The sequence below is a fragment of the Ctenopharyngodon idella genome, chromosome 21 (assembly GCF_019924925.1).
Source record: "Ctenopharyngodon idella isolate HZGC_01 chromosome 21, HZGC01, whole genome shotgun sequence".
Taxonomy (NCBI): domain Eukaryota; kingdom Metazoa; phylum Chordata; class Actinopteri; order Cypriniformes; family Xenocyprididae; genus Ctenopharyngodon; species Ctenopharyngodon idella.
This window is the reverse complement of record NC_067240.1, coordinates 8,183,580-8,207,051: the sequence shown is the minus strand read 5'-3', so window position 1 is coordinate 8,207,051 and position 23,472 is coordinate 8,183,580. Positions and strand designations below refer to the sequence as shown.

Here is a 23,472-nt window from a genome sequence, read left to right as displayed (position 1 = left end):
TGATGTGTTGAAGCTCATTTCTATAGGTTGTTTAATACAAGATGGTCTATACCTGGAGATTGTTAGTATTCCTGTTTATCTCAATGGCAAGACCCCCCAGAAGCATGTGAGCATTTAAGCATTTGCCATCTGTCGTCCTGGGTAGCTTTCATTTTTACAACGTTTTTCTTATTTTTATTTTTTTATAGTTTTTGTCTTTTGATGAAAATGTCCTTTAAATGTATTCAGTATATTGCCATATCATATTCCTTCATTTAATCACACTTAATCACACAAAAAATCCTCTGTTTATATGTATCCTATATAAAGTAGAAATTTTACTTATTTTTATACATTTATTTCAATATATTTTAGAGGATTTTTTGCTTTGTCACACACACATTACTGGAAAACAATAACTCTTGAACGACATTAAGAAGTGAGCAAAAACATGCCGATTTTGTGTGTGTCCCTTTAAATGCAAATGAGCTGCTGCTCCTGGCCCCCTTTCCAGAAGTGGGTGGAGCTTTAACAGCTCGCGCTTCGGTTGCTCAACAAAAACAAAGCTGGAGAATCTCACGCAGCAAATTGACAATTGTCAGTTACGGTGTTCAAATTTACATTGTTCAAACCAGAGTCGGACACTGATGGAGAGACTCAGGAAGAAGTTACAACTTTTAGAATGCATCTGGATGTTTCTGAACAGTTAGTGGATAAATTTATGTAGTTGCTGTGGAGTTGATTCAACTCATCGACTAGCATGTGCCGCCATGTTAATCTTTTGTGCAAATCCAGTGTTGAATTGACCCTCGTTTGTGAAAATGACGACATGGTAACAACACTCTACTACAACAACTCTTCCTTTTCTCTAAAGCAGCCTAACATGGCCTCACCCCCTTTGTTGAGTGTTCCCGGGGGCAGGGTTTATGTACATTTTGGGGTTTGTGATGTCACCAACCCGGGAAAAAGCTTGTCGTAGTCCCTACCAGCCATTTGTTGTAGTCCTTAAAAAGCAATTTCTGTAAAAGAAAATATCTCCCTTTGCATTGAATTTTGAGCGTCGTAACTTTGTTTACGCTCAAACAACAACATTACACACTAACTAAAGTTAAAAAAGTGAAATCATAATCAAGGACCCCTTTAAAAAATCATTGTTAGTGCATTGGTAATTGTTTTCTCATCATATTTTCATCAACATTATGTTTTAATTTTTCATTTTCAGAACCATGCAAATGCCATGTGACTACTCATTCTGGAGTCATAGGAAAATCATGTCTTCACAGTGCTGACTGGCTGAAGATCGGTGGTAAGACTGGTAAAATCTCTATGGTACATATATAAGTCAGAATGTGATGCACTGCTACATTTAAGTGACTGATGCTGTTTTCTCTTGTAGATGGTATAGTTATGACATCAGCTAGTGGGGAGTAATGGGATCACGTTAACCAGCCAAGACTTGACTCCTTGATTTAACCTTCTTCATAACCTCAGTTTCCCTTTGGTCTAACTTTTAACTCACCTGCCTATACCCACAAATCCATTTCACTCAAGTAGGCTACACCCTGCAGACACAAAGCTTTCATTTCCACCCTCTGTTTTGAAGCAGCCTTCTCATCCTCTCACAAATTGAGTTATTGAGTTCACACTTCCTCCTCCTGCGCTCCAGCCTTCAGTCCGCCATCCTGCTGGGAGTCACCGTGGCTGCTCAAATCCAGTTCTCGTCTCTGCTCCCGTGGACAGCAAGAGATTATGAGCGGCAGTGTATCAGCTGAGCGCCGCTGCTTTCGCCTGCGCCCGTGCCACAGCACAGAATGAATAATTTAAAGTGCCAGCTCGGGCATGCGACGCCGCCTTTTCTGGACTATTAGCTACACAAGCAGCATTAGCCTCATCGCTGAAATGTGCCGCTGTATCTCTCTCTCTTTCCTCTCACTCGACACATGTTACATCCCATACAGACAAGGCCAATCACAAACTTTCAAGGAGGAAAAGTTTGAGTCAGACTGGATAGCAGACGAAGTTGTTTTGTGATGAATTACATTTGTTATTGATCAGAGTACAATGATAGCACAAGCCAGATTGGACCACTAGGTGCAAAACAGTGTTATTTTAGTATCATTGATATATAGTTTTTCATATTTTGAAGGTTTTTATTTTTATATTAAAAAGTTTACCCAAAAATGAAAATTGTTATCATTCACTCACCCTCATTTGGTGTCAAACCTGTATAACTTTGTTTTGTGAAACAGAAATTTTGAAAAACGATTTTTCTCCATCCAAATCAACATCGGACTCATTGTTTGGACATTTTTCAAAATATTTTCTTTTGTGTTTCTTAAGTCATATGGATTTGCAATGGCATGAGGGTAAGGAAATGAAAACAGAATTTTTATTTTTGGGTGAACTATGCCTTTCAATAAATAGATTGTGAGGGCTTATGAACAATATGCATTTTTTTTTTTTTTGCATTGAAATACTACACACAAAAATAGTGCAACTATGTAGTGAGTTCATCCCAGAGAGAGAAGTGAGTAGGAACGAGTGTGAAAACCGGTGATGGAGTGGGTGTGAAGATGACGTGATGGCGAAGTAGAGATGCTAGCTTTAATGAAAGACTGTGTTCAGGCTGAGGAGTGTAAGTCTGTCCGTGCACTGACATTCGACATCCCCCTCTGTGACACCACCCTGTCAGAAAGAACAGACTGAAGGAGAGAGCAGGAGCACATGCCATGTACACCCAGAAATGGGGAAAGAGAGACAAAGGCAGATCTGGAGAACAGGCAGTCTTACATTTTAAGAAATAGTTCACTCTAAAATGAATTTCTGTCATCATGTACTCACCCTCATGTCTTTCCAAACCTGTATGACTTTCTTTCTTCCGTAGAACACAAAAGGAGACGTTTGGCAGAGTGTTTGAGCTGCTTTCTTCCACGTGCACTACAGTTTAAAAGTTTGGGGTCATTGAGATGTATTTTTTTTTTTTAAATTGATAATTTTATTCAGCATGGATGTGTTAAATTGACAGAGTGACAGCAAAGAATTTTAGATAACAGTTTATTTTAAAGAGATCCCATAATTAAAATATCCCATAATTTACTCACTCTCAAGCCATCCTAGGTGTATATGACTATCTTCTTTCAGTCAAACACAATTTGAGTTATATTAAAAAATATTCTGGCTCTTTCAAGCTTTATAATGGGAATGAATGGAAAGCCCAAAAAAGCACATCCATCCATCACAAAAGTAATCCACACAGCTCCAAGGGGTTAATAAAGGTGTGATTTTGCTTAGGTGAAAGTAGACGCCTCTCGCGGTTCAAACAAATAGGGCTGGGCAACTCAGATTTGTAATTTGTGACCTCTGCACTTCTGTGTTTATCAGTATGTCAAACATCAGGTCAGGGGTCACTCTTACGCCGGAACTACTCGTGGAAGCCAGTGATTTTAGTTTATAAAGTTAGAATTTTGGACATTTTTCTTACAAGAACACATCGCTTCGCTTCAGAAGGCCTTTATTAACCCCCTGGAGCCGTGTGGATTACTTTTATGATGGATGAATGTGCTTTTTTGGGCTTCAAAAAAATGACACCATTCACTCCCATTATCAAGCTTGGAAGAGGCAGAATATTTTTTAAAGTAACTCCAATTGTGTTTGGCGGAAAGAAGAAAGTCATATACACCTCGGGTGGCTTGAGGGTGAGTAATTTATGGGATAATTTTCATTTTTGGGTGAACTATCTTTTTAAGGGTCCATAATTATGCAGTAGTTAAGCATTAACACACTGCTAATTGAATGATTACCTGAACATATACAGTAGTAAAGGCCATTTTATATATATATATATATATATATATATATAAACATTATTTATGCATATATTATGCATTATTTGTCCAGTAATTAATAATTCGATGAACACATATTAAGGGCATATTAGCATTATTTACAACATTTGAAAGATAAATAAGCAGAAATAAGCCAAAAATGAATGCTAAATGTATATTATGGTAAATTACTTTTAAGGTTAGACTTTATTTTGATAGTCCACTTTAGACATTCCTTTGCCTCTACGTCAGTTAACTCTAATTAGAGTATTTGTAGATTGTTAGGTATTCATAGTTTTTTATTAGATCTAATTTGTCAGCAAAAAACATAATTTGACAAAAAAGAAATGAAACCAAATATTCAAACATTTTATAAATTAAACATGTATCAATACTTAACCCAATCATCTTGTGTAAACTGTCCTTGTGAAAACGTGATTTCCTGAAATAACACATGGTCAAATTTAAATAATTTCACTTTTCATTCTGTTATGTATCTTCTTTCATTTTCCACAAGTCAAAAGGGTTTGGAACAACACGAGGGTGAGTAAATGATGACCACTTTTTAATTTTCAGGTGAACTATCCCTTTAAATTCAAGACTTGTTGAAAAGTCTAGGTCCTTGAAAAGGTCGTGAAGTCTTTTAGTGAACCCCGGATAACAGTCCGTTCATTTCCTCCCTGAAGCCTGATGCTTTTGACAGATTTCACTGACACGATTGTTTTTTCCCCCTCCGCAGGTTTGGCACTGACTGAAAGCTGGCAGAACACTGGCAGACACTCAGAACAAACCCGTTGTTTGTCAGAGGTGTCATACGACGAGAGTCCCGCATCCTTGTCCTCTCGCGCTCCTCATTTCCTCCTCAAGCAAAGCTTGTTTAGAGTGGGCGTCGGCCGTGTGTGTGCGTGTGTGATAGGGAGCCTGAGGGATGCGAGTCGGCATGGCTCTCAGAGTAATTGAAAATGTGACCTGGAAAATGTTTGCCCAGCAGAGCATGAAAGTTACCTCCGGAGCGCCGGCTGAAGCTCACCTGCGGTGCCGACTGGGAGGGCCTGGGAATGCTGGGATATCGGGCTGAGAGCCACTTTATCCCTGCAGAGCCATGCACACCGACGTCTCATGCATTATTCACAGCCTCTAAATAAGCACAGATCAGACCACTAAAACCCAACCTGCTGGCCCTTTCCTGAGGAGTACCTCTCTCACCACTGACCTCTGCAAGGGCATCACAGATCTGTAAGTGAGTTGCCATGCATGTGTATATGTGAAAGAGAAAAAGTCAAGAGAGTTTAGAATGACAGTAAGAAATATAGTGCACTCTTTGCTTTATAATGTGTTCTTTAAAAACAATTATGGGAACCTCATTTCAGTCACTTTACTAAAATATCATTCATTTATTGATTCTTGTATCTGATTTTAAAATTGTGATTTGGTTGTCAGATGAATGGACAACAAACTCCAAACCCTAAACGTCAGAATGTAAATGCATTGTTAAGGCTACCTCAGTTGGAAAAAAACCCTGCTTAATCCAGCTAAGACCAGGTTTTTTTTGTTGTTGTTTCTTTGTTTTTTAGCTGGTCTCCAAACCTGGGTCTTGTCTAGCTTGTCTCTCAGCATGGTAAAAACTGACATGTATCTCATTTAGCTGCAGAGCCCGCTAGCCTTCTAGTCTGGACAGGTTGAAAACTGCCCAAAACAATTCTAAAACCAGCCATTTGACCAACATGGGAGACCAACTAAGACCATCAACACATCTCAGACTGTTTTAAGAAAGTTCTTCAGCAAGAATGGACATTAACAATACCTTAAACCATGTTGCTAGTTGAGAAGAGATGTGCTATTGCTAATTAGCAATAAAATTGTCTCATGGATCAAATTTGTGATAAACTCTCTTAGATTTGAATTAAAACAGAATTTGAGTGATACCTAATTTCATAGAGCCAATTTACCAGACTGGAAGACCAACTAAGACCATCAACTCATCTCAGACTGGTTTAAAAAAGTGTTTGTAAGTAAGAATGAACATAAATAATACCTTAAACCATGTGGCTAGTTGAAGAGAGGTATGCTATTGCCAATTAGCAATTAGATTTGTCTCATTATAGATAAAATTGGTAACAACATACCTTAGATTTGAATTAAAAAGGCACTTGAGTGATATCTAGAGACTAGAATATAATAGAGCCAATTGACCAGCCATGGGAGACCAACTAAGACCATCAAATCATCTGGTTGATGAAAAACTAGTTTAAGAACGTTTTTCAGCTAGAGCAGACATAAATGATCCTTTAAACCATGTGGCTTTTTGAGGAGAGGTGTGCTATTGCTAATTAGTGATCAGATTTGTCTCATTGTAGATAAAATTGGTTGCAAAATCCCTTGGATTTGAATTAAAAAGGGACTTGAGAGATATCCACAGTAGACACTTTAGCTGCTTTTCCACCAAAATTGCCTGGAACAATCTGTCCCAGGAACTTTATTCCCAGGAACTTTTTCCCCCCAGACCTGTTGCTGTCTGTGTTTCCATCGCGATCTAAAGTACCGTGAAGATTAAGTCCGGTGACGTAGGACTGCGCGAAACTTTCCAGTTTCAGCTGGATTTCGTCCTCCGCATATAAGCTTAATAAAGCCTGAACCTCACACCATCCATACCGGCGTGATGAATATGATGGATTGAACTGGATTGAACTGGAATAAATACTTTGAATGTTGCGATCCTATCGGGCTTATGATAGCTACCTGAATCGTAACAAAGCACTGTTTGCCAGAGGAGAACTGGCCCCCTGACTAAGCCTGGTTTCTCCCAAGGTTTTTTTCTCCATTTTAACACCTGTTTGCCACCTGTTTGCCACCTGATGACACCTGTTGGAGTTTGGGTTCCTTGCCGCTGTCGCCTTTGGCTTGCTTAGTTGGGGACACTTGACATTTGATATTCAACAGTGCTTTGCATCTGCCTACATTGACCGCATTTTCTTTAAGAGCTGCTGTGCAGCCAAAATTATATACCATTTATCACTGTAAAGCTGCTTTGACACAATCTGCATTGTAAAAAGCGCTATATAAATAAAGGTGACTTGACTTGACTTGACCTCGTCGTCAGTCCATCTGTCGTATTTTTAAACTCCATTGTTAATTCGAATAGCAAACAGCTCTTGCTGCACGCCCCGCAACAGACTTTTAAAAATGGTGGTTGAAATAAAATGCTGCGTGAACTCAACCAATCAAAATGCTGCGTGAACTCAACCAATCAACATGTTCAGCACCCATTTCCCACCCCCGAAAGTTCCTGAACTTTGGAAAAGTACTACCTAGTGAGCAGGTACTTTCTGAGGGGGAAATTTTTACCCAGAACTTAATTTAGACCCTGGTTCCTGCGGTCGAAACACACCGATTACCACTTTAAAGTCCCTAGTTCCTGGGGAAAGTTCCTGCAGTGGAAACGCAGCTTTTGTGATGGGCTTTTTAGACCCTACTGGTTAGCAATGCACTAAAAGCACTACACTTCAACAACTACATAGCAATGCCTTACCATTGTGGCAGTGAGTTTTACAAAAGAAAAACAAACTGCACCTTTTCAAATAGCAAAAGTCTTTTAGTTTAACCCCATCTTGTATTTCTCTGACCTTGGAGATGACAACAGTTCAGTGGTGAGGCTTTTGTTGAAGTAGAAAGCCAGAAACACATCCTCAGTAGCTTTGGCACAGGAACGGATAAATATCTAATCACCTTGTTTTGGCACGAAGAGAGCGCCAGTCTGGCAGGTCCGGTGGCATTCTAACCCCACACCTGGTCCATCCGCACCTATTGATTCGGCTAAATAAGCAGATATGGGATTGATCCGTGTGCACGCTCCCCAACTAGCATGCAAATCAGACAGAATCAGACACCGAGAGATGGAGAGAGAGAAAATTCTGGCAATCGCTCTGTCTGATCATACAGAATCGAGGTGAAAATCTTGCTTGGAATGAAATCACGCTCAGAAGAATCTGACTGCAATTAATGGTGTGGATGAATGCAATCAAAGCATCACCTCTATCTCATATGACCAAGGTCCACTGGGTCATTTTCATTACCCACTATAATTATTTCAAGAAATCTAATTAGCAAAGGGGCTTTTGCCCATTTTATTGAAAGAGACAAAGCAATGTCAAATCATAAAGATATCTGAGCAGTCATTTGCAGATGGTAGTCGAAAGGGGGCGGGGCTTCAGTGAGCTTTCTGAGTTTGTTCTCTCTGTCTTTCCAGTTTCGGTGTTTGTTTGAATGTCTTTTTTTCCTAGTGGGGAGTGTTTGCAGTCATGTGTATGTAGAGGTGTGAAACTGAATGCTTTTGAAGTGCTGCCGTCTGTGTTGGATGCAGACTGGCGAGCGTCTTTATTCCCAATCTCACGGCCCGGCAGTCATGTTGAGGGCTCGGTGATGAATTGGATGGCTGCTCTCTCTCCCTGAGTTTAGCTTTTTCTCTCTCCCTCTCTCCTTGTTTCTCACCGTTCCTATCTGTCTCCCTCCCTCCTTTTGTTTCTTTCTTCCCTGCTCTTGATCACTGAAGTGGAGGCTCTCTACAGGATGGAAACTGTCTCTTTCTCACACACACAGACATCATGAATATGTAGGGGGTCTTCGCCGGAGCACATCCTAGTCCATGAGGAAAAGCCAACACTGTCTTTCCACAGGCTCTCATGTGGGGGAACGCTGGAGGGAGAAGACAAAGGTGGCTGGGCAAAACACAAAGTCTTCACTCTAGTTCTCCAGCAGGTACTCCAGCACTCCAGATCTGTCCAATTCTGCCTGCTGAAATGACCTGGTACAGTAGATCAGGCTGTTTTATATTAATGCTGGACTAGTATTATTCGTCAGCAAGCTGTTATGGTGTGTTAAAGCATGTTGGAAAAATCATATTTACGAGATGAACACGAAAGAATGCCACCACAATGCCGTAATTAGTAACAGGAAATGTGGGATGTAGGAAATATGAACTTCCAAGGAGGACTTGAGCCAGGCCCAAGAGGGGGCAAAAGCCATTTCAGGATGTCACAATAGGGTAGAAAATACTATCGCAATTTTCTTCCATATCATGCTGACTGAGGTGAAGGTGAAGCATCATCAATTCGTGAATTCGCTTCCATTTGTTTTTAAGCAAGTTTTCCATCTTGGTTGGTTGGACAAACTGATGTTCCCACCCCAATCTCATGACATTAGCTGGTCAGGATGCTCAAACGTCCTTCAATATTTTGATCCAACCGCTGTGTTTACACATTTTGCAGAAATCATCTTGCCAATGTAGTTATCTCTGTACATTAAACTGGGAAAGAAGAAGGTATTTTAATGAATAATTACACACATCACCTTTAAAGATTCAAATAAATATCCTACAGCATCCATATAGAGTGCATAAGTTGAGAAAGCGAACTGTTGCAGCATTCCAAACATCAGTAGGGCACGACTCATTGGTTTCACTTGTAAGTCGCTATGGATAAAAGCATCCGCCAAATGAATAAATGCAAATAAATTTAAATATAGATGTGGTATTAAATGCCATACATGCCTTGGGAACTTCAGAAACTTCTGCTATAACTTTAGTTGTACTAAATCTTCCAATCATGATTCCATATCAGAGGTTCTCCATTTAGTCTCGACCCCCACAGAGCCTGTCCTTATTGTCCCTGCAGGAGTCCATTTGCATAGGTCAAGATATATTATAACGAATGTTCTCATATTCGTAAAATGAGTCATCGTATTCCTGCAACATCGGTATGCATCAACTGAGCCTCTTTTCGGTTTTGTTCACCAGTCTAAAAGAAGACTCATTTGCAAGCTTCATGTTAATCGCACTTATTTGCACACCATTGACCTTTTGTGGTCAGGTGGAGATGAGAGAAAGCAATAATGTTACTCCCATAACAGAACCTGATTATGACTTGAAGAACTTGGAGTGGTTCTCTCCATACAGAGACTTTAGAGTGAGAAGAGAGACAATTTGCATTCCAGTTTTCAGACTATGTTTTCAGATTATGTGAAAATGTTTTACTTTGTTAAACTTGATTAAATTATTTGTAGATGAACAAAAGATAGGTTTGAGCAGTGTACATTATGGCTGTGCTATATGAAGAAATGCAGCTAAAACATTCTTAAAAGCAACAGTTCAACCAAAAGTGAAGCTGTGGCTCTCATATCTCATTAATTTAAATGTCCACATATTGCCATGTTATGATTGACCATGTGACATGCAACTGTCAATGATGTCATGATGCCACTGATGTCAAACCTGACTTGTTGCATTTACAGATTCCATATCGGAATGGATGCAGACAGTGGATTTCTGGGAAAAACATGAAAAAAGAAAGCCAGTGGGTTTGGAACAATGTGAAGGTAATGTCACAATTTTTATATTCGAGAAAACTTTTTTTTTTTTTTTTTACAGAACAAAAAAAAGTACAATTACTTTTAATTACTTCTTATTGAGCTTTAAATTAGTATTTGGTATATTTGTTTTTTTTTTAAATCTTTCCAATTTTTGTTTTTTGAAATTTGGCAAATTTCTTTTTGTCGGCACCAATAGCCTCGTGGGCAACACGCCTACATATAGCGCCGTTGTGACCTGAGTTCTAGTCCCGGCTCGCGGACCTTTCCTGATCCCGCCCCCCCTCTCCTTCCTGATATCCTATCATAATAAAAGGCAAAAATGCCTTTTTTCTAACCTCATCAGCTACTTTGAGACCCACAATGGTCCATCTCTTCGCTGAATGCCATTTTTTTGTTGAATCAGAGGTTGAATTTCTATCCTGTCCTCGCGGCTGTGCCTCTGTGGAATTCATTTCGGGTTCTTTAGACCAGAACCGAGGCACAATGGCAAGCCAAAGCTAGTGAAACTCCTCAGAGTGGGTCGGCTTACACTCCGCTCTTTAATTAGTGCATTAGCATCTCATTTTCATTAAGGTGATGTATGCTTCACTGAATGACTGCTGAGAGGTGGGCGTGAGGTGTAGTGCCTATGCATTTTTAGTGGTGTTTAGCCCCTTGACTCGCCACCTGGGCCATCAATCACAAGAGCGGGGGCTGGCTTTACACGGCCTGACTCCGATCTTCATCATCACGGCATGGAGCGGTAAAATCTACATCATCATTACTGTAAGCCTTTACCATTAAAATCCCTACCTCATCTGGCCCAGCCTGTGTTTGAACTGCATTTAAAGAAATAGTTTTAAACATTTTTTAAACCAAATTTGAAACATTAAAAAAATAAAAACTTATTCTGTGGAAAAAAGAAGCAATACTGAAAATATCTCAATTCTATGCATGGTCTGAATGATTCATTTACGAAACTGACTGACTCCGTTTTTGAGTTTTTTTTTTAATAATGTCAAATTTTGGGTCTGTTTCTCAAACATACCTATTTATGACATCTGTACACTTGGAATATAGCACTAAAAGCTAACACTTTATTTCAGACCACTTTAGATATTCTATAAGTAACTGATAGACGGACATATCTGTTGAGCACATGAACACAATGGCCAATCAGAGGTGTTTAAGAATCCACTCAACAGCGCTCAAGATGCTAAGGGGAAATGCTGGTATCCTCACATTTTTACAATTTCAGTACCGACTTGGTACCGAAGTCGGTACTTTTGACAACCCTAGAATGTCTAAAGTTAGGGTGACCAGATTTCTCATGGTGGAATACAGGATGGGATGGACAGGACACTAAAAATAGAGCTGAAATATGGGACTGTGGCCACCCTGTCTAAAGTGGACCATCAAAATAATGTATTTTGTAAAAGGTATTCAACCACCTTTATGATACTTGTATGCTGCCTCTGCATCTTTTCCCAATTTATGTAATTGGATGGAAAAGAGCAACCAGCACATTCATGAGCAAGTCATACAGGTTTGTAATGACATGAGCATGAGTAAATGATGATGGAATTGTCATTTTTGGGTGAACTATGCCTTTAAGAACGGGATAAAAGTGTGTGAAATTTTGCTGCTGCAGTTCTTGCATCAGTTTTAGATTGAAAGACCAGGTTTAATGGTGCTTCAAAGAAATAATCTATTAAAGCGTCAGATTAAACAGTTTTTCAATTACCAGGTAGTGTGGAACTGATTATCTGTGGTTTGATCTGATTATTTAAAAGAAATACATTTAAGTTTAAAATTAGCTTTCCGATCAACCCGCTCGGCGCCGGAGAAAGTGTCAGAAGGACTTTCCAAATGATACAGTAACGCGTTTTTGCGAAACGATGTGAATTTAATTAAAAGATAATATTGTCTTTATTTTTGCGAGATCCTGGACCTTCTAACTCCTTCCCTTTTGGAATCGCTTTGTGTAATTATACTGTGTGAGAAGCGGTAATAGGCTGTCAAGGGCTAAATTTTTGGCAAACAGAAGGATCTGGGTTGAGCACTGTTGTACAGGTCTGTGTTTCATTTGTGATGTGTTATACTGTATGTAAATAACTTGAACTCTTAGGACTGTCATGTGTTTGTTCTGTTTTGGTTTAGTTCTAGTTCCTGTACCTGTTTCCTTTGTTCCCTTTTTCCCACCACTAGTCTGTTTCTATGGTTTCTGATTAGCTATGCACCTGTTTCTATTGCAGTTGTGTTTTTAAGCCCTTAGGGTACATTTACACAACTACTAAAAACGGAAAAGTTTTTCCTTTGCAGTTTTTCACATACAGAAGGCAATGTTGTCAAAACAATCCCCGTTCACAGATCCACGAAAACGACTAAAAACGCTGTATTATCCATGCCAGGCCAGTAGTTGGCGACTACGTAACACTACGTGCCTATAGACTGAACACGTTATACCCATGCGCATGACGTCACCGTTTTCACAAATTCGTGACAATAGTGACAATAACGGTATCGAAAAAAACTTGCAATTTGAATGCCGTTTTCAAATGAATGGCCAAATGTTTATGTGGAAACGATGTGGTGTAAATGGCTTCAGGGTCTTCAGTGTCACATGATCCTTCAGAAATCATCGTGATAATGTTTTTGTGGAAACCGTGATGCATTTTTTTTAGGATACTTTGATGAATATAAAGTTCAAAAGAATTTATTTGAAATAGAATTTTTTTTTTTTTATCAAAGTCTTTGTCACTTTTGATCAATTTAATGCACCCTTAATGCATCCTTGCTAAATAAACGTAATAATTTCTTACTGTCCCCAAACTAAATGTATTTATTAAATAAAAATATATGAAAAATGCCACATAAAGACTTTTGTGAACATTTCTGTGAGTCAGAAAAGCCGCTTAATGCTCTATACTCTCAAAAGCCAAGACAAAGAGGGATCACAAAACAATGACATGGTCTATAGGAAACTTAATGGGCGAATAAAGGTCAAATTAAAATTGTGTCATATTCACAATGTTTCTTATAAATGTTTTTTATACTGCCAGGCCTGCACAATCATCATTATATATATATATATATATATATATATATATATATATATATATATAAAAAAGCATAAAATATATATCATGAATATTTAATCTATCACACAGCCCTAGTTACCAGTAATAATCTGAATGTACCTTACACTGGGAATCTTGAACCCTTTTAATGAATATGGTTTTAGCATAGAAAATATTGTTGGATTTAATAGAATTCCATGACGGCACACCGGTTATCTGCTTCACAGCAGATGTAGCAACACCCGGACACTTGATGAACACTTGAAAGGGAAGCCGGCCTCAGAAGTGGGTTCTGCTAGCGCCACTGATGGGCGACTTCAAAGACACCGCTACACAACATGACAGGCCGCGGACGCCGAGCCCTTTGAGACCAATTCCAGTTTAGAGAGAAATTTACTGTCTATTTCCAAATTATTATTTTTTTTTTTATCATCTGAGATTTCCTTTTACTGTACATCTGTGCTGCCGTTGCCTGGAATGGCTGATGTGTTTATACCGAGGCTGATTTTGATGCCATTTTGGCAGCTGTGGATATCAAGCGCTTTGATTTCTTCGGAGTTCTAAAGGAATACCGACCATAAGCCCTGAAGGTAGAAGTTGTTTATTTGCTCAGATATATATTAATTTAATCAACTTGCCTCCTGTGCAGCCAGCGCAGAATTTAGATTGGCTGCGTGGATGGAGAGACTGCATTTTCTCTAAAATAAAATGAAATAAATCAGATGGCTACCAGCTGAGCTATTTAAATTCAACAGCGGTATTTATGTCTGAGGCAGAAATGAGTTTGATCGTGCATTGTTGGGTTTATAAAGACCTTTTAAGGACAACGGAAGACAGATAATATATGCCAAATAAAACAAAGGCTTCCGAAAAGGTCCAGAATTGTAGGTGCTCTTTACTAGTTTTTGGAAAAGTTTCTGAAAAGACTAGAGTGCAAACCATCCATCAACACTTTTTTGGTGTACAAAATACAACTTATACAGGGGAAGTAAGTCAGAGGATTCTTTGTTTTTGCGTTAGTGTGGATGGGATACATGGATACACGTGTACATATCTGTGTGTATTTGTAGTGTCATCTTGCGTCAAATATGACTTATTAAAATGAAATTACTCAGCTCTCTGACCCATGGCAAATAGCACAAGCTGCAATTTGTCTAACAGTTGAGCTGTGAACAAAATCTGATTGGCAATAATTTAGCTTTACAGTTGCTATACCCTGTGCCGCCCCATCCCCCATCGCCTGTGCCATCCAAATGCGTGTGTGAGTGTGTGTTCGCGCTCACATGGAAGAGGAACATGGCAGATAGGAGCTGGGGGTCACTGAGCCAAGCTGTGTGATGATGGCAAGTCTCCGGGGGCTGATGGGAAATGTAAATGCTGACGGCTCTTCTCTGATGAAGGCTAGGAGAGGAGGAGGGAGAAGAGGAAGGTGGTGATGAAGGGTGTTTGTTGGGTGGGGGTAGGTGGGGGGTGGTAGTGCTCAGTGAGGCACAACAATTCCGCAGGGCTGTGTTTTCACTGTGTCGACAGCCACCTGCCATCCTATCTCTATTTCTCTCCATCTCTCTCTCACACACACACTACTCTTAGATTGCTGTGTGTTATAAAATGTAGTGGTTTGGAGGAAGTTGCTGATGGATGTTGTTGCTTAGTTCGAAACACACTTGTTTAAATGAGTTGAATGGTTTAACAAAGAGACAAAACATGGGTGGGACTAGTTTGCCCTGAATATTTCACATACACCCTTAAAAATAAAGGTTCCAAAAGGGGGTTTTCACTGTGATGCCATAGAAGAGCCATTTTTGGTTGCCCAAAGAACCTTTCAGAGAAAACCATTTTTTCCATTTTAATAATCTTTTCCTGCTAAAAAGAACCTTTTTTGGGAATGGAAAGGTTTCATGGATGTTAAGGGTTCTTTGTGGAACCATAGATGTTCAAAAAGAACCTTTATTTTTAAGAGTGTATAATATTTTAAAGGGTTAGTTCACCCAAAAATGAAAATTCTGTCATTAATTACTCACCCTCATGTCGTTCCACACCCGTAAGACCTTCATTCATCTTCAAAACACAAATTAAGATATTTTTGATAAAATCCGATGGCTCAGTGAGGCCTCCATTGACAGCAAGATAATTAACACTTTCAGATGCCCAGAAAGGTACTAAAGACATATTTAAAACAGTTCATGTGACTACAGTGGTTTAACCTTAAAGTTATGAAGCGTCAAGAATACTTTTTGTGTGTCAAAAAAAAAAAAATTTCAACAGTATCTAGTGATGGGCGAATCTTTTGTTTCGAATCAGTGGTTCGGAGCATGTATCAAACTGCCGCAGTCATGTGATTTCAGTAAACGAGGCTTCGTTACGTCATAAGTGTTTCGAAATTTCAATGGTTCACCACTGGGGGGCGTGACTTTGGCAGTTTGATACACGCTCCGAACCACTGATTCGAAACAAAAGATTCGTAAAGCTTAGAAGAAAAATATCTTAATTTGTGTTCTGAAGATGAACGAAGGTCTTACGGGTGTGGAACGACATTATGGTGAGTAATTAATGACAGAATTTTCATTTTTGGGTGAACTAACCCTTTAATCCTGTTCGAATTGAAGAATTGAAATTTTGTGCATATAAATTGTGTTTATTGACATTTAGAATTTGAACAATCACTATCCATTTTGTTTCTGTTAATGTGATATGTCAATTTGCTATTGTTATTGATATGTACTTTTACTGATAATAATAATAATAAATTTGTTAACATTAGTTAATGCAATAGGTATCATGCACTATATGGAAAAATATTTTTTTACTGCAGTTATTAATCTTCATAAATATAATATTGTTTATTTTTAATTAATGTAATGTTAACTTGATGTTAATGTAGATGTTTATGTTGAATTTAATAATAACCCAGATTAATAAATGCTGCAAAATATTGTTCATTGTTATTGTAACTAATGTTAACATAATTGATTAATTAATAATTATTATGTAAATATTTGATAATAATTATTTAATGAATGAATAACCTAATTGATAACAATTTTTTACATTTTAATGTTTTATTACATCTTTGCTTGTTTTCATTTTAAATTGATGGCAGTATTTGATCTGTATCACAGTACTTTATGATTTCAATATTCATATATCATAGCATTTTCATGGTACTATATAAATACTTAAAGGGTTAGTTCACCCAAAAATGAAATTTCTGTCATTAATTACTCACCCTCATGTCGTTCCACACCCGTAAGACCTTCATTCATCTTCGGAACACAAATTAAGATATTTTTGATGAAATCCGAGAGGTTTCTGAACCACACAGGCAGCAACGTCATTGCACTTTTCAAGGCCCAGAAAAGTAGTAAATACCTTGTTAAAATAGTCAACATGACTACAGTGGTTCAATGTTATAAAGTGACGAGAAAACAAAAACAAAACAAAAATAATGACTTTATTCAACAATTTCTTCTGTTCCATGTCAGTCACGTGGACTATTTTAACAATGTCTTTGCCTATGTGTAGTTCAGAAACCTCTCAGATTTCATCAATAATATCTTAATTTGTGTAAACGAAGATAAACGAAGGTCTTACGGGTGTGGAACGACATGAGTATGAGTAATTAATGACAGAAATTTCATTTTTGGGTGAACTAACCCTTTAAAATGAATATAAATATCATGGCAAACAAAAAGTAATACTGTACTTCTTTTGTAAGAGTATTTTTTTGAGCAGTAATAAGCCTGTGTTTGGCTTCCACTTCCTCTCACTGATTTGATGTGACTCTCCCTGCATTTACAGTCCTGTTGATGATTTGAGGAAAAATCTGTATACATATATTTATTTATTTTTTTCAGAGCATGAAAAGTTCAATGAAAGAGGCAGAGGAAAGAGGTAGTGGATATGGGCAAGAGAATGGGAGTGATGAAAGAGAGGGAGAGAAGGAGGCGATGGGCTTGCAGTAGCTCTAGACAGGTTGATGTAGCTTCTGCAATGAACATCTCATAAAAAGTGCTATCCTTGGGCCTTAAGAAGATATTCTATCTCCTCCTGCTAACGGCAAGGCCTGAAATCACCCTCTCCATCAACGTCAGGCCCCTCTTGGTACATACACTAGTGCTGCACCCAAACAAAAGGGAAAAAATCTCATTGTGGCTCTCAACACACAAATGTCAACATGAAATTAAAACTGTCTCTGTTTACTTTCCTAATGCACATTCTTGGTCTTATTTGTTAACAATTCACTGGTGCACGTTATTCCAAAGAAAAGTGTGTCTTTGTAACCTTCAATCAAATTTAATAAATCGCTCTTCATCTGAAACTACTTTCCTTTTCTGCTGACGTCATGTAAGCCCACAGGTTATTGGATAACATTAACCAATAACTAACTTAGGCTTTGTTTCAGCAAACTCAGAATAGTTTTGGCTTCATTCTGGTATATGTAACACCCATTTTTTACTATCCAATCATTTCCCAATGGATAAATTTCAAATCGCTGTGCCACAATAAATTGTTTTCCCTGTTGAATGTACAGTTTTACACTGAAATATGTCACAGTGCAAAAATAAAATAGGTGGCTAATGCCAGAAAATACAAAAAATGCTAAAAATTTGCCTGGTCTTGTAAACTGATCTCTAAACTGAATTTCACAAAACATGATCCATTATCTCAGTAGTTCAGCAGAAGTTATGTTTTTTAATCGTCATGTATATAAAGTGTCACCAGTGTATTTTACTATTATTTACAGACTATTTATTAATATTTTGAATTAGCTTTTATTTTTATACTTACAGTTTTAAATTTAGTTTATTTAATTTTTATTCATTTCTTATTTGCTTTTGTCATTATTATTATTATTAATATTTCTTTTTAGCTTTAATATATATTTTTGTTTCAGTCTACTAATTTTAGTACTTCAACTTATTTCAGACGACAGTTAAACAATTTTTTCAGTTTGTTTTTCATCTAATATTTATATATATATTTTTTAAATTAATTTGATTTTTAACAATTTTAGTTTTAGTTAACGATAACACATAGGGCCCTATTTTAATGATTTAAGCACATGGTGGCCGTGTCCGGGCGTGTCCGAATCCTCTTTTGCTAGTTTAATGGTTTAACGGAAAAAATGGTCAGCGTTGGCATGATCCAAAAGGGTTGTACCTATTCTCTTAAAGAGTTATGGGTGTGTTTTGGGCGTAACATGCAATAAACCATTCAGAGTCTCATCTCCCATTCCCTTTAAAAGCCAGTTGCGTTTGCGCCATGGCGGATTCGCTATTTACATGGCGGAAATTGCAAGACTGAACTCTTCTCCAGAGAGGAATCCTTTTATTTTTAATATTTAAATAAATAAATAAATAAATACATTATTTAAATATGTGCTGCTGCGTGTCCCTGTGTGTGTAACAAGCAGAGGGTACGTGCATTGTGCACCCGCCTATAGGCGCATATTACCAAATTCATTTCACTCGGCGGCCATCTTTGAAACGCCTCTCGGGCATTCAAGTGCAGCTCCTATCTCTTTGAATGAGGAAACATCAAATTCTCCAAAGTTGTTTGCCAAGCTTTTGATTAAATTTCATATTTGAAATCACCAATGAAATCTGACAACAATTGTCTCATAAATTTTGTTTCTAAACGCTCAAATCATGACAAAAAACAGTCTTTTTCAGGCTGGATCAAGCTAATGTGCATGCACAGTCCTGAATGCGCGTCTCTTGTCTCTTATTTCGGAGGCGCGTGTCTGACTGTTTCTATACGAACCGGAGCTTCTAACAGCCGCTGCAGTGACGCGATGACTTTACCAATCGCTGATTGGCTCTTATTTAGAAGGCGGGACTTATTCCGCCATATTGCGAGTTGCACTTTCTCCCATTCAAAACAATACATCTTGTGTTATTCTATAGTCTTTGATATTACTAACGCACCTTTTAAATAACAAATAAATAAATAAAATACTGCGTCGTTTTCAGTTGCCTCAAAATAGCAACACGCCAACAATGCACCTGTACATACCTAATTTTCAGACCAGCATGCACATGGGCGAACAGGTGGGCGCGAGTGCATTTGCTATTTAAACAACGTGGCACTGGATGTGAAAATGAGAACTTCGTCGGGCTGAAACTAGCAAAAAATACTTGTGCTGCGCCTGGCGTCGCATTGCAAACATGTATGATAGGGTGTATGATAGGGCCCATAGTGTCACATGCTGCATTGCTATGTTATTTATTTATTTATTTTATTTAGATCACCTGAGACTTGCAGTGAGGAAAATGATATCCAAAATCATCTCAATCATCCCTTGCTTCAAAAACGAAACGCCAACGCTAGGTAAGTTCCAGCTAAGCTCTGGTAGATGTAGCTTGAGTTCTCTGATGTTAGCATCCTTTTTCTCAGTGTGTGAGGGATTCGCAAAGGCATTTTATTATCTTGGTTAAAGCTGTAGGGTGCTCTGGAGGCCATGCTATTGCATGCGCGCTGATGTCCAAGGCAATAACAGCGGTAGCTCACCCCTGGACGAGTGATGAAAGCTGGATCTGATGAAAACTGCTCCTTCAACAGCTGCCCACTGACTGCAGACTACCGTTTTACCATTGAAATGCAACCATGTATCCGGAGTTGTTTTGTTCAAGCGAAGGACATATTCAGCAATACAGAACGGTGCTTATTGTACATGACAGAATGGAAGAGGTTTACAATGGTAATTTTTTTCACCATTATGGGTCCTTCTTTGGTACTAGGTTTGCACACATCCATCATAGAAGACACTGTATGCCAAAATCTCTCATCACAAAAAACTTATATTTCTTCCTCAGCTAATGGAAATTTAAGTCGCCATATAACTCCATAAAGTTTCAAATCTGCACAGCATGGCAAGACCCGCAGGAAATGGCTTCAGATGTCATTTATTTTACAGTTCTCATTTTCATCTGTCTCCTTTCTGTACTTTTCCCTCTCTCCATATCTTTTCATGATGTTTGCTGTCATTGGCGCTAGCTTGAGTGGTCGTGTTTTGAATTCTCTTTTCTGTCTGGCTTCTTTACATCAGCCTCCTCCTTCCAAATCCACCCAAACAAGCATGTGGACATTTGTATTTCTGTCAGAGGACTTCTATTTAATGCCGAGCTAATGATATTTCTCAACCTAACCTTTATCTCTTAACACACACACACATGCACACACACATTTTTACTTTATATTGTTTGTTTTGTTTCCGTGTCTCAGAGTAAACAATATACAATTATTTCTTGTATTCTTTTTTTTTTTTTCAACTGTATTATTATTTTTTTAAAGTTGTGACTTTATTTGCCGTAATTGCAAAGTTTTTTCCCTCAGTTTTTTTTTCTCTCAATTGCAACTTTATATCTTAAAATTGTTACCTTATATCTTACAAATGTGACTTTATTTCACATTATTGCAACTTTGTTTCTCGTAATAGCAATTTTATATTTTGCACTTCGCAGTGTGACTTTATTATTGTTATTTTCACAATTATTTTTTGGAAATGGACATCCATAAGGGATTTGTTAACATCACTATTCAGTTTTATGTTTATATTTTCCGTTTTCATTTTAATTTCAGTTAAAAGTATTAGTATGTCTATATAGATGTTATTCATTTTTATTTCAGTTTTAGTTATTTTAGGACATCAAGTTACAATAAATGAAAATGGGAAATGTCTTGGCAAAGTTATATATATTTCAGTTAATTTTATTTTAAGAAACAGGATCATTTTAGTTTTAGTTATAATAACCCTGCTTGAAAAAAATAAGAGTTTTAAGAAAAGTGACAGCTAATAATATATGACAAAACAAACGGTCTGTTTTGTCTGAATATAAAAAGCATTAAATTCAAACATTTTAATATAAATATTTACAGCGCCTTTATGATTCATCTGCCTGAAGCGTTACAGAAATTGTAGAATATGTGTCAAATGTCTAAAGTGACAGATAAAAGACTATGCAGCCAACAGCCTGAATAGCATAAACACATTAAAATATAAGTTACGTTTGCCTGAATAAAAGTCTGACATTCTTCCTGTCTATGAATCCTAGAGGAAAATCAAATTAATGCATACACACATACCATAAAAACTATTAATCTTAAACATCTACGTTGCTATCTCCCACATTTTGTGTGTGTGTGTGTGTGTGGGGGGTGTTCTGGTAAACCCTACATTGTGGGGACAAAAATGTGGGGACATTTTTGGTCCCTATGAGGAAAACAGCTTATAAATCACACAAAATTATGTTTTTTTTTTTAAATGGTTTAGGTTTAGGGTTAGTATATAGAATATACAGTTTGTACAGCAATATGGAATGTCCTCATAAAACATGAAAACGTGTGTGTGTGTGACCAGAGACACTGGCCAGTTCAGTGTTTTATGACCTTTTAACACAAAACAAGCCTATCACCAAAGCCACCTGTATCATCTCCCTGGTTTGTGTCTCTTTAACCATGTAGACAGCAGGCTTGCTTGTATGCAGGATACCTGTGTAAGGTAATTAAATCCATTAGAGTGTGATTAAGGCCTGTCAGGTGCAGCACAGATGATAAGAGTGGCAGTGTTAATAGACTAAAGCTCAGGGGAGGAGGCCCAGATAGCAGCCCGATCCGTCTTTATATACACCCGATGTCTTTTCCAATTACTCTCCAACTTCTGTTTGCTTGTGTCCTCACGCTCATCCGCACAGAACGCCGCATGACTTTCACCCAAATAAAAGCCCACGCACGGATACTCTTGTACAAACAAACAAACATTTTCTTTTCCCCATTAAACATGAGAATGCCACTCAAACAATAAAACACACCCAACAAAATGCTTCATATTCCAGTATTGTTGCGAAACTTTGATACTATGTCTCTCTTTTTCTTCTTTTTCAGGCACTGTTTTCAGACTAAAAGGACAAGAATGATGCCTCAAGCCGTGCTTAAGTTCTTTAGAATGTTCTAAGTGCAGTTCTTGAAAATAAATCTTAAGTTCTAAAATATTTTCTTAAGAACATCTTTTTTTCTAAGATGGATCTAATTTTAAAAGTTATTTACAGTGATGTTGAAGAAGATCATTTTTAAGAATTTTATTTCTTAAGTTTTGTGACAAGAACAGTCTCAAAAAATAAAATAAAATAAAATAATAATAATAAAAAGAAAATAGCAGAAGAATTTATCCTTAAATTTACCCCCTCCCCCTAAAATTTAAAAGGCAGTTACAAACATTAGTATTATAAATATGCATAAAATAATATTTGGAATTTTTTATTTTATTTTTTCTATTCACTATAGCCGATTACTGTGCTGATCTGTAGATGTACTATTTATTTATTTATTTAAAGTCCCCTTGTGGTGAAAATCAAGTTTTTAATGTCGTTTATATGTCTATCTGGTGTTTTTGACATGCTTTAAGACAAACCATGTGCAAATTCACAAGTCAACTCCATTGCTGAGTAAACCGCATTGAACCAACGACAGTCTCAAAATCACGGTTTGACTTTGAAATCGCTGGTGTTTGACGTCACAAACTAACTTGTAACCAATCACGTCAATGTGCCGGTGGGCTTCAGCATATCATTAACTGATCGCACAAGGGAGTTTTAAAAGAAGGTTATCCTGTTATATTTTTCTGTTGACATGAAAAATCGGGTAGATTTAGCAATATGGCGGGTGTATGTTATGTTATGATAACCTATATGCCTTTCTCCACTGACGTTCTGAGTTGTTCAAAGCGTTTGTAATGATGCTGATTTTTTGAAGGCAGCTGTCTGACTCGTGAATGTGAACATGGTTTGTGTAACATTAGCAACACATTATTAGCTGTTTGATAATGTAGTCAAGCAAAACGCAAATCATATTAATTACCGTTATTTGTCCGACGTTTTAAAAAAGTGAGACCATTGTGCAGCGTTTACCTCAGTAAGTTGACCGAGTGGATCTTGTCTGAGCTTGTGCGAGTGAGTGGAGGCGGGGCTAGTTAGCATATTCATAGTTCTGTGTATATTTAATGAAGCAAGGGTGTAGAGTTACATTCAAGCTATTTTAAGGCATTAAGATTTTTTTTTTTTTTTTTTTTTTCAGAGGAAAAAATGTAAATATGTAATTTTGGTGATCAAAGATGAGTTTAAGGGATAAAATTATTGACTATAGGGGGACTTTTAATTTAATTCAATGTTAATCAAATGTTTTATTTATTTATTTATTTACGTAGTTTAATCTTATTTATTTTTTTACATTTTTACACTGTTTTTCTTTAG

The 23,472-nt window shown here is 37.5% G+C and overlaps 1 long non-coding RNA gene across 3 annotated transcripts; it reads left to right on the top strand.

Annotated features, from left to right (window-relative positions):
• Positions 1-3,887: 3,887 nt before the first annotated feature.
• LOC127504287 (uncharacterized) lies at positions 3,888-22,196 on the top strand. 3 transcript variants are annotated; one of them, XR_007927337.1, is made up of 6 exons: positions 3,888-5,039; positions 8,353-8,558; positions 10,089-10,172; positions 19,472-19,555; positions 19,665-19,925; positions 22,109-22,196. It is a non-coding gene; the product is annotated as an uncharacterized LOC127504287 (long non-coding RNA). The 3 variants fall into 3 exon arrangements; XR_007927338.1 differs by lacking the exon at positions 22,109-22,196 and having other exon boundaries at positions 8,400-8,558; positions 19,665-22,101; XR_007927336.1 differs by lacking the exon at positions 22,109-22,196 and having other exon boundaries at positions 3,891-5,039; positions 19,665-22,101.
• The last annotated feature ends 1,276 nt before the right edge of the window (positions 22,197-23,472 follow it).